Source organism: Aquarana catesbeiana, linkage group LG08, assembly GCF_042186555.1.
Source record: "Aquarana catesbeiana isolate 2022-GZ linkage group LG08, ASM4218655v1, whole genome shotgun sequence".
Classification (NCBI taxonomy): Eukaryota; Metazoa; Chordata; class Amphibia; order Anura; family Ranidae; genus Aquarana; species Aquarana catesbeiana.
This window is the reverse complement of record NC_133331.1, coordinates 225,711,033-225,724,614: the sequence shown is the minus strand read 5'-3', so window position 1 is coordinate 225,724,614 and position 13,582 is coordinate 225,711,033.

Sequence of the window (13,582 nt, the reverse complement as noted above, 5' to 3'; positions counted from 1 at the left end):
AACCCTGGCTTTATACCAGGGTTTTCACCATCCTTTCTTACCCAAACATGGCAACACGACAAAGTATTAGCATACCAGTTCTTTACTGGTAGAACCCCTCGTTCTTACGAGAACTTAGTAGATTCATCTCCTCTCAAATCCTTCCCTTTTTGGACATACCGACAGATTCAACACTTTCTTTCAACTCAGGCAACAACAATGACATGGACAAGACAATTAACACCCTTTAAAGAATTATGCACCCGAGCTCCCCCGCAGAGACATCTAATCTCCTATATGTACAATACACTTATAGATGACACTTCCTGCACTTTAGATTCAGCGCACACAGCCTGGGAATCTGATTTACAGGTATCCCTTACGGATGAGGATTGGACTCGCATTAATGAATACGTACACAAGGGTTTATTCAGAAAAATTGTTATAAAATCCAGACACGCTGGTACAGGACCCCATCACGTATCCATAAATTCTCTCCAACCATCCCAGACACATGCTGGCGATGTGGGAAAGCGAAAGGTACCATGCTCCACATTTGGTGGGATTGTGACTCCATACAACCATTCTGGAAGGAGGTACATGAACTTATTACACATATCACGACATACTCCTTAGATTACTCCCCTGCTTAATACCTCTTACATCATACCCATCTCACCAAAAACTACTATAGTACTATAAATCATTGGCCATGCACTTGGTGAACGCGGCAAGACTTTGCATCCCGACACATTGTCGATCCACTTCCGCCCTGACAATAGGAGAGTGGTTTCGGAGAATCTCTAAGATAGAGGAGATGGAAGAGTTGGTTCATATGTCACAAGAACGAATCCAAAAATTCACAACCACATGGGCCTGTTGGACGCATTTCAAATATTCTCAACGCTATAGTACATATAGCCCTTAAATTATAACTGCTACCCTCCTGACAACAGGAGACAGGGGGAGCCATGCCGGGGCGGCCGTGCCGCATGGAGGTGGTTGTGCAGATTTTACCCCTCTCTTTTTCCTCACCCCCCCACTCCACCCCCCCACTTCCTTACCAATCCCCTACCCCCTCTTTCTCTCTCTCTCTCTCTCTTCACCATTCTAACGCTCATGTTCTTTGTCTCCCCTCCTTTCTTTTTTAACCCTCTCTTTCTCTTTCCCCCCAGTTCTCTCTTTCTCTTTTTCTTTCTATGTTTCTATCTCTAAATATCACTCCTATTCCTTCAATGGAACAAATTTGTTTCCTTCGTACTCTTTTAGAAAGGTGTAATTGAAACTTTGCACTACTTTGAAGATATGGAATTAAGTCTCAATTTGCTGTGATGACAATTACATACCTATGTTCGATATCTGTTATCTAGAATTTTGTTACAAGAAACACTTTGTAATGTCCTTACTATTGTATTTGCCTTTCTATGCAATTGTTAATAAAAATTATTATGGAAAAAAATATATATATATAGAATTTGGGGCAACCAGACCATCTTGATCAAGTTGCAGCGCCCGGCGACCAAGAGAGGCAAATGGCCCCATACCCGACATTTCTGTTTTAATTTTTTCATAAGTGGAACCAAATTACCAGTTATGCATTGTCCTGGATCTCTTTTTATATTAATACCCAGATATTTCATTTGACTAACTACTTTAATTTGGTATATTTGGTATGGGAGTGGTTCAGTGAGAGGGTCTATTGGTAAAATTACTGATTTTTCCCAATTAATTGATAACCCAGAGAAAAGGCTATCCCCATCGCTGTCTTCAAGGAATCCTGTGTATCCCCCATGAACAGCAAAATGTCATCCGCATACATAGCAACTTTCTCCTCCCCTTTCTTTCTTTTAAACCCCTGTAACCCCTGCGCCATCCTCAATGTGATAGCCAGGGGCTCCATTGCCAGGGCGAAGAGCAGGGGCGACAAGGGGCACCCCTGTCTCGTTCCCCTACTCAGATGGAACCACTCTGAGCACTGACCGTTGACTTTAACCTGGGCCCTCGGGCTGTCATATAATAAGCTCAGCCAGTGGACAAAGCTAGGGCCAAACTGAAATTCAGCCAGAACCCTCCACATATAGTGCCATTCCAAACAATCGAATGCTTTGGCTGCATCTAATGAGAGGACAGCTCTCTTACCACTATTTTCTATGGGTAGTTGCATGTTTAAATACACTCGTCTTATGTTCGTGCTTGTAGATCAATCCGGAATAAATCTGGTTTGGTCTATATGTATTATTTTAGAAATTATTTTATTCAGCCTTGTAGCCAATGCTTTTGCCAAAATCTTCACGTCCGAACATAATAACGAAATAGGCCTGTATGAGGTCACATCTAACAGGTTTTTCCCCTCCTTCAGCAAGATTATTATAATGGCTTCTGTCATAGAAATGAGTAATTTCCTATCCACCCTAGCTCCGTTAAACACCTCCAAGAGTAGGGGAAGTAAAACCTCCCCATATTTTTTAAATATTTCTATGGGTAAGCCATCAGGGCCCAGGTGCTTTCTGCTTTGCCATATCTCCCACTACACTTTGCAACTCCTTAAGAGTCAGTGGGGCATCTAGCATTTCCCGATCTTTTTTTGATAATGGAGTTATTTTCAGTTTCTCAAAGAAATTCCACATTTCCCCCTCCACATTTGTTTGCGATGAACTATATAAATTCTTAAAATATTTTCTAAATTCCCCTAGTATTTCATAAGTGGCTTTTTTAATTAGTCCCCCCCCCCCCCCCTCAATTGCTGGTACTATGTTCGAGGGGCCATTTGCCTTAATGATCAAACATGACATGCTTTAAAATTGCGCACAAACGTGCAGTGGTGACAAACTAAATACATTTTTAAAAGCCTTTAAAAGCCTTTACAGGTTACCACTTTAAATTTACAGAGGAGGTCTACTCTTAAAATTACTGCCCTCGATCTGACCTTCGCGGTGATACCTCACATGCATGGTGCAATTGCTGTTTACATTTGACGCCAGACCGACGCTTGCGTTCGCCTTTGCGTGAGAGCAGGGGTGCTTTTTTTTCCTTTTCTTTATTATTTTTTTCTTTTTTATCTTATTTTTAAACTGCTCCTTTCATTTTTTTTGTAATCATTTTTATTGTTATCTCAGGGAATGTAAATATCCCCTATGATAGCAATAGGTAGTGACAGGTACTCTTTTTTGAAAAATTGGGGTCTATTAGACCCTAGATCTCTCCTCTGCCCTCAAAGCATCTGACCACACCAAGATCGGTGAGATAAAATGCTTTCCCAATTTCCCAATGGTGCTGTTTACATCCGGCAAAATCTAAGTCATGAAATGCTCGTAGCTTCCGGTTTCTTAGGCCATAGAGATGTTTGGAGCCATTCTGGTCTCTGATCAGCTCTATGGTCAGCTGGCTGAATCACCGGCTGCATTCTCAGGTTCCCTGTTGGGACAGGAGAGCCAGAGAAAAACATGGAAGACGGTGAGGGGGTCATTCCCTCCCACTACTTGTAAAAGCAGTCTAGAGGCTAATTAGCCGCTAGGATTGCTTTTACATGAAAGCTGACCGCTGGCTGAAAAGAATGATACCAAGATGATACTTAAACCTGCAGGCATCATTCTGGTATAACCACTCAAAGTCCAGCAACATACCAGTACGTTGCTGGTCCTTGTTGGGCATATATTGTAAACTTTTTTTTCATGCAGCCTGTGGGCTGAACAAAAAAAAGATATTGATCGGTGGGTATGTCCACCATTAGAATACCTCCCTTCATCCACACACTTCTAATGATGGGCATACATGCACCGTTTATATATGCCGAAGCATGGGGGCATCCTCCCGCAAAAGGTAGGAGCAAATCGCTCCTCCACCCACTGCTGCCCCCACGCTTCGGCATATATGCTAAAGTATGTAACTGTGGTGGAGTCATGGCTTTATGTATCGTGGGAGCAAACGCTGTTGCTGTCAAGATAAATAAATCCGCTCTGCAGCTGAATGGCGTACCTGAAAACAAAAAAATGGTTAACAATAAAACACAGTAAACAGTAAAGTATAGAAAAATTGCATAACTATAAAGCAAACACGATAAAAACATAATAACAATAAAACATTGCAGAATAGAAAACAGTAAAAAAGAGCAGAACAATAGAGAGAGAATAGAGAGAGAACAATAAAACGACAACTATTTTTGTTTTTTTTTATTTTATATATTTTTTTGTGTTTTTTTTTTTTACTTTTTTTTTTTTTATTTTTTTTTTTTTTTATTTACACTTTTTTTTGTAACTTTAACTTTTGTAACTGGTACCAGGTTTAGGTCTCTCAAAATGCGATGGCATCTTGGGATACCCTGTGAAAGTGTGTCCTAGTCTGTGCAGTGCTGTATCCTACGCTAATACTCAACTAGTGTATGGTAGCGTTCAAAACATTCACCAATGCAAAGACCAGGATTGTCAGGACAGGAGGGACAATAATACCAGGTGTCACGCCTAAATCCGCGCTGCAGACACGACATCCTTTTAGGGGGCCTCGTTGGGTAGGGGTACTCGGGAGGACATAAAGAAAGTGCCTCTCATGCAGCCGGCTTACTGCATTTGGTTGGGGAAGGTGAGGTGGAGCACCGTCTGGAAACAGAAGGGCTCTGACGATTTCTTCCTGGAATTTAAGGAAGGATCCAGTCCGTCCTGAAGCTCTGTATAGCACATAAGCATTCAGCAAAGCCAATTGAAATAAATAAACAGACACTTTTTTGTACCAGCGTCTGGCCTTACGGGCAACTAGGTACAGCGCCAACAACTGGTTGTTGAGGTCCACCCCTCCCATGTTAAGGTTATATTCGTGGACACAGAGGGGTTTCTCTACAACACCAGTTGCCATAGTAATTTGGACTGTCGTGTCTGCATGAAGGGAGGTAAGAACGAAAACATTCTTATTATCCCTCCACTTCATAGCGAGCAAATGATTACACTGCAAGCAGGCTCTCTCCCCCACCCTAAGAAGGGAATCTACAAGCCGCTGGGGAAAGCCCCGGCAAGTAGGTCGCACGGTGCCACATGCTCCAATATGATGATCAAAAAGGTGACTAAAAAGTGGCACGCTCGTGTAATAATTGTCCACGTACAAGTGGTACCCCTTTCCGAATAAGGGTGACACCAAGTCCCACACAATCTTGCCAGCGCTTCCTATGTAGTCAGGGGAGTTTGGCGGCTCTACGTGACTATCTTTTCCCTCATAAACCATAAAACTACATATATAGCCTGTGGCCCTGTCACAGAGCTTATACTTCTTGACCCCGTATCTGGCATGCTTGCTGGGAAGGTCCTGTTTGAATGACAAGCGGCCAGAAAACTTAATCAGGGACTCATCAACGCAGACAACTTGATGGGGAGTAAACAAGTCTGCAAAACGTTGGTTGAAGTGGTTTACGAGGGGACGAATTTTGTAGAGCCAATCGTATTCAGGGTCTCCACGAGGAAGACAGAGTTCATTCGTTGAAGTGCATGAACCGCAAAATCTGCTCGTATCGTGCCCTGGCCATGGAAGCAGAGAACACGGGCATATGGTGAATTGGGTCAGTGGACCAATATGACCGCAACTCACTCTTTTTGGTTATGCCCATGAGGAGGGAAAGGCCCAGAAAGATCTTAATATCGGAAACCGTAATTGGTTTCCAATCTCTGGCAAGGGAGGACTGTGGAATAGTGGTGATGTGTTGACCAGCGTACAAATTGCTTTGGTCCACAATAGATCTATAGAGATCTTCGGTGAAAAACAGTGAATAAAAATCCAGTGACGTAAAATCAACCGTTTCCACCTGAATGTCAGGTTGGCCAGTGAATGGGGGAAGTACGGGTGTTGCAGAAGTGGTGGGTTCCCAATGAGGATTGGCGAATGCAGCAGGAAGGGCACTATGGGCACGACGGGCCTGTGTTCGTCATCTTGGTGGCAGCGGGACACTACTTGTGCTTGCCACCTCGCCAGCTTGAACTGCACTTATGGGACTCGCCACGTCACCAAGTGTTACTGCAGTGCTGGATGTACGACCAGGGTGTACTAGGCCGCTGGTGCTTGCCAGTTCACCAGAAGGAATAGCGGCCCTAGTACTTCTCTGCTCCATATGAGGGACCTGCGGTTCTTGCACTTCAAGGACAGAAGAAGAAGTTCAGGGTCTGGTACGCCTGACCTTGGCAGGGACCACAACTCCGTCGTCAGAGCTATCTGTCAGGGAGCCGCTGTCGTCTACAGGATCATATTCTGAACCTGAATCTGACAGATGAGTGGCATCCTCTTCACTATCTGTCATGCTCAGAAAAGTGTAGGCCTCTTCACTAGTGTACCTTCAATTTGCCATTTTGGGCTCTAAATTTAGTGGTGCACTAGTGAGACGCACATGCAAAAAAGCTCCTGACCGTTAGCGACTGTATCAAAACGCTACCAATAAAAACTGTTAGCGAGCGCAGGGATCAGGCCTGACTCTGCGAATGCTGCAGTTATGTGTGTTTAGTGTTTTGTAAGTGACAGTGATTGATCGTTACTGCACTTGGGTGGGCTGGGCAGGGCTGGGCCGAGGGGCAAAATGCAGGTGCTAGCAGGTATCTGGGCTGCTTTTGGGAACCCTAAACTGCTGGGGGACGCTAGTATAGATCTGATCGGATCAGATATTGATCCGTTCAGATACTATACCACTAAGGGAGGTGTATGGTGCGTGCGTGCGTGGGTGTTAGCGGTACTGGCGCTAACCTGACGCTGCCTGGGGCGACGCAGACCTTATCTGACCCTAAAACTTAACTTATATCACCTCCAGGCGATTAAGGGGTAAACCTTTATAAGGTAAAAAACGGTGGGTGCCCTGAAACTATAATAAACAAACTAACTAACCACGTAACAGTTATACGGTGATCACTGGTGAAAAGGTTAACTAGGGGGCAATCAGGGGGTTAAAACCTTTATTAGGTAGTATATGGGGGTCCCTGTCGCTATAAAACTGACACCAACCCTTTATACTTACCTCCCTAACTAGCGTCACCTGTGACACTAATACAGCGATCAGAAAAACGATCGCTTAGTGACACTGGCGATGGGGGCGATCAAGGGGTTAAAACTTTATTAGGAGGGTTAGGGGGGTGCCCTAGACCTAAAGGGGGCTAACCCAAACTGCCCTACCACTTATAAAAAAAAAATGCTATTGGTGTCACTGTGACAGGGGGTTGATGGGGGGTGAAAAGTGTGCCTAGTGTGTTCTACTGTAAGTGTAGTGTTGGTGCAACTCACATTGATGTCTTCTCTCCTCGGCACCGGAACGAAAAGACCGGCTCGAGGAGAGATGACATCACTTCCTCTGCCGCTGTTTACATTACAGCAGCAGAGGAAGATTTTCATTCGTTGGGAGCGATCGCGAGGGGGTGGCCACGAATGAGTGGCCTCCCCCTCAGCCTGGATCGCTCCCCTAACAAAGCTGACCACCTCGGGCACCGGGTGGCAGATCACGTACCAGGTACGTGATTTTGCCTGCCCGTGCCATTCTGCCGCAGTATATCTGCGTTAGGCAGTCAGCAAGTGGTTAATGATTCTTACTCTGAATGGTCTAAGGTTATCAGTGGTGTACCCCAAGGTTCAGTGCTGGGACCCTTACTTTTTAATACCTTTATAAATGATATAGGGTCTGGGATTAAAAGTACCATTTCTGTCTTTGCAGGTGACACCAAGCTATGCAGTGGAAAGCCATCCTAACCTATTTAAAAGCCAACCTCAATGCAATGTGTGATTTGGCAACTAAGTGGCAAATGAGGTTTAATTTTGATAAATGTAAAGCTATGCACTTGGGGCTAATAATATGCATGCATCATACATACTAGGGAGAGTACAACTGGGGGAATCCATAATAGAGAAGGATCTGGGGGTTTTGGTAGATCATAAGCTCAATAATAGCATGCCATGCCAAGCTGCGGTTTCCAAAGCAAGCAAAGTCCTTTATATTTGTATTAGGAGAGGTATGGACTCCAGAGAGAGAGAGAGAGATATCATTATGCCCTTGTACAAATCATTAGTAAGACCTCATCTGTAATATGCAGTTCAGTTTTGGGAACCAGTTCTCAAAAAAGGATATCAGGGAACTGGAGAAAGTGCAGAGAAGGGCAACCAAACTGATAAGAGAAATGGAGGAGCTCAGCTATGAGGAGAGATTAGAGGAACTGGATTTTTTCTCTCTTGAGAAGAGGAGATTAAGGGGGGATATGATCAACATGTACAAATACATCAGGGGTCCATATAGTGAACTTGGTGTTGAGTTATTCACTTTAAGATCATCACAGAGGACAAGGATGCACTCTTTATGTCTAGAGAAAAAAAGATTTCATCCCAAATACAGAAAGGTTTCTTCACAGTAAGAGCTGTGGAAATGTGGAATAGACTCCCTCCAGAGGTGGTTCTGGCAAGCTCAGTAGATTGCTTTACAAAAGGCATGGATAACACCAAGCTATGCAGTGGAATAACGTCCTTACAGGATGTTTCACCATGTAAATGCAGCTTTATTGTAGTTAAAAACAAATAATAAACAGTATTGCACTCACTACAGAAGCATGGTAAACCAGCATATAGTAATATATCATCCCTCATTCCCAGGGGAGAAATGGAGCCCAGTCTCGAACTGCAGGGTTCTCCAAGGAAGTGACTGTTAATAAAGAGTTGCAACAGGAAGCTGCTGGATACCAAGCAGTCAAATGAATCTTACTGTATCTTACCACAGTAGAAATGCAAAGCAATGCGGTGAAGCAGTTGGAAGTATATATACAGTAGAGGGAAAAGAACATACAAGGCGAAGATCAGCGGGGGCGGGAAACATGGATGAATGACTTATTAAAATGTATAAATGGCATATAAATAAAATGAGGGGAAAGATAGAAACTAGAATAAAGGAAATACATTACAGAAATAATTCTAGCCACTTGGAAGCACCTACTGTACATGGGACAAGTTCATCAAAAAGCTCAAATTATGTACAAAAATGAAAATAAAAAAATAGAATATATCTCTGATGCTTATACAGAAATAAAGCACCAATATACAGTATATATGTAAATATAAATAATTGTATGAAGAAATATAAAAAATAATAAAATAACTCACTACTAAGCAAAAAAAAAAAAAAATGTAAAAAGAGGAAGCTACCTACATTATGTATAAGAGAATGGACTGATCATGGGGTACACAGATCATGAGCTCTAATTTTTTATTATTAAAATATATAGGGGCCTAATAATAATCTAATTATAAAAAATAAAAAAAAAAATAAAATAGAAAAAATTATATTTATTTGAGCCTGTCAAAATAGTAAGAGGTGGGAAAAATAACATGAAGGCCCATGGGGTACTGAACCACTATTAGATTATTGTATTGACTTCTGTTTCTTCATTGAGACTTGGTGGTGCCGAAGTATTAAGAGAAAATATCCAATATGTCTCTCACTCACAAGGTTTTTAAAACATTCAATCTTAGAGCAATTGTTGGGCATGTTCTCAGTAATCCACACTTTCAGGCCTGTGGGGGATTGTCCATGTGTGTCTTTGAAGTGTCATGGGATACTGTATTGGTGCTGCCTTGCTTAAAGCAGAGTTCCACACAAAAATGGAACTTCCGCTTTTTGGAACCCTCCCCCCCTCCGGTGTCACATTTGGCACCTTTCAGGGGGGAGGGGGGTGCAGATACCTGTCTAAGACAGGTATTTGCACCCACTTCCAGCATAGACTCCCATGGGAGTCTATGCCCCTTCCCGTCCCGACCGCGCTGTCTGCTGGGAACACACAGCTCCCAGGAGAGAGCGGGGACCACTAGGGACGTGCAGCGCGACTCGCGAATGCGCAGTAGGGAACCGGGAAGTGAAGCCGCAACGCTTCACTTCCTGATTCCCTCACCTAGGATGGCGGCGGCAGCTGCCGAGAACCGAGCGGTTTCTCGGCGTCCCATGCCGACATTGCTGGACCCTGGGACAGGTAAGTGGCCATGTATTAAAAGTCAGCAGCTTCAGTATTTGTAGCTGCTGGCTTTCAATATTTTTTTTTTTTGGGGGTGTGGGTGAACCCCCGCTTAAATGACGCGGGGATGCTTACCAAATCTGGCTCTAAAGGTTCTAATCCTTTGACCCACATAATAAGCCACATGGGCAGGTAAGGCAATATATCACAAATTCTGAAAAAAGTGAAGATGGAAAACACTGCCATTTACTGTAAAAGATTTCTTGCTATGATCTACCAATTTGCATGTAAAGCAGTTAATGCATATAATGCATTAAGTTTAAAAAAAACATTTTGCCTTTACAACTCCTTTAAGATAAAAAAAACCTTCTGTGTGTAGCAGCCTCCAGCACCCCCAACACTTACCCTGAGCCCCTTCTCTATCTAACAATGTCTGCAATTCCCTTGGCCGCATGGGACTCTCCTCCTGATTGGCTGGGGCACAGCTGCGGCATCATTGGCTCCCGCGGCTGTCAATCAGAGTCAGTTAGCTGATAAGGGGGGGATGGGGGCAGGTCTGACGGCAGCTGCATGTCTGAATGGACACACAGGGCTGCAGCTTGGCTCTGGTGCCCCCATAGCAAGCTGCTGGTCTATAGGGGCACTCGTCAGGAAGGAGGGGCCAGGAGCAGCAAAGAGGGACCCGAGAAGAGGAGGATCAGGGCTGCTCTGTGCAAATTCAACTGCACAGAGGAGGTAAGTATAACATGTTTGTTATTTTTATTTTTTTTAAAGTGAGGCTTTACAATCCCTTTAAGTTTGCAGCACTGGAACATATACACCAAATTGCTGAAAAAAAATAAGCTGGGGTATGGTGGGCATTGATGTTGGTTTTGAGTTTACTCTGAGCTTTACCGTTCTTAATGTTTCGAGCTCAATGGTAAGTGAATTTTGGAGTTTTGGGAATTATTGATCCTAGTATTGGGTCTTGTAAAAGTAAACCCAGAGTTTGGTGAAGTTCTTTTCCATGGTTTTATTTCTGGAATGTAAATAAGTAATGAGTTATTGAGTAATGGACCTGATTGGTAAGGAGTAGGGATGAGCTTAATGTTCAAGTTGAATCCATGTTCGACTCGAACATCGTGTGTTCAGTCATTCGCCGATTTACGAATGGGCCGTTCGCGCCAAATTCAAGTGGCGCATCACGGCCCATAATTCACTGCGGCGTCGCAGTGCATTACTGGCTGATGATTGGCCAAACATGCACTATGACCCGCATGCTTGGCCAATCACAGCGCCGTCTGAACAGAGAGCTTTGGCCAATTATGGCTCAGGGGGTTTAGTACACGCCCCACACTATATAAGGCCGCCTGCACGGCGGCCCTGTGTAGTATGTTACGGCATTCAGATAGAGAGATAGAGAGAGAGAGACAGACAGTGTCATTTGATTTAAGTTAGATAGAGTAGGCAGGTCGAGTCAGTTAGCTGTAGTTACAGTGTATTGTGTATATATATGCATCCCAGGTGTTATATATATATATATATATATATATATATATATATATATACACACTGTATTCAGTTTAGCTAGATCCTGTTCTTCTCTTCCTAATATACTGACAGGGAGGCAGGTGTTTTTACAGTATTTCCAGCTACTGTACTGTGTACCCTGCAGTCTCACCTACAGTTTAGCAACCTGCAGCCAGGTGCTTGTGTAGGCTCATTGAAGTATTTCCAGCTACTGTACTGTGTACCCTGCACAGTCTCGCCTACAGTATAGCAACCTGCAGCCAGTTGTTTGTGTAGGCTCATTGAAGTATTTCCAGCTACTGTACTGTGTACCCTGCACAATCTCACCTACAGTAAAGCTACCTGCAGCCAGGTGCTTGTGTAGGCTCATTGAAGTATTTCCAGCTACTGTACTGTGTACCCTGCACAGTCTCACCTACAGTATAGCAACCTGCAGCCAGGTGCTTGTGTAGGCTCACTGAAGTATTTACAGCTACTGTACTGTGTACCCTGCACAGTCTCACTTACAGTATAGCAACCTGCAGCCAGGTGCTTGTGTAGGCTCATTGAAGTATTTCCAGCTACTGTATTGTGTACCCTGCACAGTCTCACCTACAGTATAGCAACCTGCAGCCAGGTGCTTGTGTAGGCTCATTGAAGTATATCCAGCTATTGTACTGTGTACCCTGCACAGTCTTGCCTACAGTATAGCAACCTGCAGCCAGGTGCTTGTGTAGGCTCATTAAAGTATTTCCAGCTACTGTACTGTGTACCCTGCACAGTCTCGCCTACAGTATAGCAACCTGCAGCCAGGTGCTTGTGTAGGCTCATTGAAGTATTTCCAGCTACTGTACTGTGTACCCTGCACAGTCTCGCCTACAGTATAGCAACCTGCAGCCAGGTGCTTGTGTAGGCTCATTGAAGTATTTCCAGCTACTGTACTGTGTACCCTGCACCTGGCTGCAGGTTGCTATACTGTAGGCGAGACTGTGCAGGGTACACAGTACAGTAGCTGGAAATACTTCAATGAGCCTACACAAGCACCTGGCTGCAGGTTGCTATACTGTAGTCGAGACTGTGCAGGGTACACAGTACAGTAGCTGGAAATACTTCAATGAGCCTACACAAGCAACTGGCTGCAGGTTGCTATACTGTAGGCGAGACTGTGCAGGATACACAGTACAGTAGCTGGAAATACTTCAGTGAGCCTACACAAGCACCTGGCTGCAGGTTGCTATACTGTAGGCGAGACTGTGCAGGGTACACAGTACAGTAGCTGGAAATACTTCAATGAGCCTACACAAGCACCTGGCTGCAGGTTGCTATACTGTAGGCGAGACTGTGCAGGGTACACAGTACAGTAGCTGGAAATACTTTAATGAGCCTACACAAGCACCTGGCTGCAGGTTGCTATACTGTAGGCGAGACTGTGCAGGGTACACAGTACAGTAGCTGGAAATACTTCAATGAGCCTACACAAGCACCTGGCTGCAGGTTGCTATACTGTAGGTGAGACTGTGCAGGGTACACAATACAGTAGCTGGAAATACTTCAATGAGCCTACACAAGCACCTGGCTGCAGGTTGCTATACTGTAGGTGCTTGTGTAGGCTCATTGAAGTATTTCCAGCTACTGTACTGTGTACCCTGCACAGTCTCGCCTACAGTTTAGCAACCTGCAGCTAGGTGCTTGTGTAGGCTCATTGAAGTATTTCCAGCTACTGTACTGTGTACCCTGCACAGTCTCACCTACAGTAAAGCTACCTGCAGCCAGGTGCTTGTGTAAGCTCATTGACGTATTTCCAGTTACTGTAATGTGTACCCCGCACCGTCTCACCTACAGTATAGCTACCTGCAGCCAGGTGCTTGTGTAGGCTCAAGACTTATTTCCAGTTACTGTACTGTGTACCCTGCACAGTTGCACCTACAGTATAGCTACCTGAAGACAAGTGCAGGTGTTATCATACTAATAATACTACAGGCAGGCAGTTGATTCTGCTAGCTGCAGTTTAATCGGTATATATATATATATATATATATATATATATATATATATATATCCCAGTTTTGTGCAGCTCCCTGCAGGCCAATAGTATGTCTGGAAGGTCAACAAGGAGAGGCAGACAGTCACAAGCCAATAAAAGAGGGCAAGCAGGCTCTGTGTCTAGAGGCAACAGT